This window comes from Cynoglossus semilaevis, chromosome 9 (genome assembly GCF_000523025.1).
Source record: "Cynoglossus semilaevis isolate Cse_v1.0 chromosome 9, Cse_v1.0, whole genome shotgun sequence".
Lineage (NCBI taxonomy): Eukaryota > Metazoa > Chordata > Actinopteri > Pleuronectiformes > Cynoglossidae > Cynoglossus > Cynoglossus semilaevis.
The window spans coordinates 1,171,097-1,172,964 of record NC_024315.1 but is presented as its reverse complement, the minus strand read 5'-3'; the positions used below and the strand labels follow the sequence as shown (position 1 = coordinate 1,172,964).

At 46.7% G+C, this 1,868-nt stretch overlaps 1 protein-coding gene across 1 annotated transcript in view; it reads right to left on the bottom strand.

The window, feature by feature from the left end:
• lpar2b (lysophosphatidic acid receptor 2b) overlaps positions 1–1,619 on the bottom strand; it is a 19,297-nt gene extending 17,678 nt beyond the window's left edge. Inside the window, exons 1-2 of the mRNA XM_008316282.3 lie at positions 1,025–1,619; positions 745–807 (exon numbers count right to left, since the gene is read on the bottom strand). The gene's annotated coding sequence lies outside the window, so the exon portion shown is untranslated. The remainder of the gene's footprint in view (positions 1–744; positions 808–1,024) is intronic.
• Positions 1,620–1,868: the final 249 nt, after the last annotated feature.

The window sequence follows — 1,868 nt, the reverse complement described above, 5'->3', positions numbered from 1 at the left end:
CTTCCAGTTCTCAGCGTCTTTGATGCCATCACGGGAAAAGACTGCAGAGGTTCTTACTCAATCGACAGAAAACACCCGACATGTGAAGCCCCCCCCCCACTCCACTGCCCCCCCCCCTCAAAGTGCCTCTATGACATCACAGGTTTCTAACTGACAGAGCAGATGTTCGTTTTCTGTCCAGTAAAAAAAAAACCAAAAAAAACCCATTTTTGTTCTCGGTTTTTCAGTTGATCGTCTTGATTTTGATTTGATTTGACGTCACGGCTGAAACCACGTCGTCAGACAAAGACCCGGTCCCTCAGAGACACAGTCCCTCAGAGACACGGTCCCTCAGAGACACGGAGGACGAGGACTCGTCTGAAGACTCCCACATAAACCGAGCAAATCAACCTAACTAAGTCAGCGGTACAAAACCTGTGGCTCCTGAGCCACGTGTGGCTCTTCAGTCCTTTTTTTTTTAAGGCTAAAATTAGTTTTAATGTCAAACTAATGGAATGAAACTGACATGACAGAAAGTGTGAGTATGACAGTAAACCATGTGGGAGGTGTGGATTCATTCGTCTTCTTTCCACTAACGATGACGTGCACGCGTAGCTGATTTTTTTTTTTAAAAAAACCTCAGTTGAACACATTTCCACCGAGGGGCAGTGCTGAGGCGTGTTACTGTAATTGTTGAGTGATAACGGGTCGTGGTTGACTCGAGGTCAGAGCTGTGATGGTGCAGACGTCGTGTTGTGTAAATACCTCCACCCCCTCCTCACTGCTGTGCTGAGTGTGAGACGTTTATCGGTGCAACTCTGTGGTCACCTGCAGAAAAAACAGCGCTGATGTTTGGAGAACCCACAGAAAAAGAAACTTCACACAGAGTTTTTTTTTTAACCATCTCTTGAAATGAAATGTTTGAGCTTTTGAAGCAAATACTTGAAATGTATACTGTGTATATTCTCATGGGTATTCTTAAAGATATATTCTTAAAGATATTGTCTGCAGTATTTAGTTTTATGTATTTTTTATGTTTACTCACGGAGAGCATGTAGCTCAGCCTCCTGCCCTGCAGGTGGTGCTGTGAATGCAGCTGAAAGCCCTGCTGATGAAACACAAACACAGTTAGTTTGACAGCACTGCTAAAGTGAGTTCCGCTGCTCTGTGGAGCTGTACACCCCCTCTAGTGGTCAGCCAAGCTAAGCTAGTCCAGCTTACAACCACAACGTAGCTTCTTTGCAGAATACTGCCCCCTACTGGAGCAGTTTGAGGGGTGAGTAGAAAAATCAGCAAAAAACAAGAGCCTAAACCTGAACATAACGACGGTGATAGTTGACAGTTGTTGTTGTCGGTTCAAACGAGGCGGTCATGTGACTCCCGTGTGCGCTCTCTCGTATCTGTCGCCACACGCATCGGCAGCAAATGTTTCTCATTCTTTCGTCGTTACTCATCCACCTCGCCGTCGTCACCGCTCGGCGTCGCCACATGTTTCACTTCTACATTTGTGAACGCACAGCACTTCCTCCTGCGTGTCTCAACCCCTGGATCTCACGTTCTTCTACGGCCTCTGCCTCCGACACTTTGTTTTACATTCCCAGACGCGTGCATTCCTTCCTTCTGTCAGCTGATTATTTTAGCAACCCTCTGCACAGACAGACACAGTCACAGACACAGTCACAGACACAGTCACAGACACGGTGCAGCCTCATCTCTTCTCTGCTTCGTCCGTCTACTCTGGTCCTTCACCTAATAAATTCACGAGGCTTGACAGTATTTAAATATTAAGATAAAGTCTTCCTTCCACTGACCTCTTCTCCCCGAGAGGTCGCTGAGACACGGGCAGGATTAGGTAAACAAACTGCGCTCAAACCCACAGAGCGGCTCAT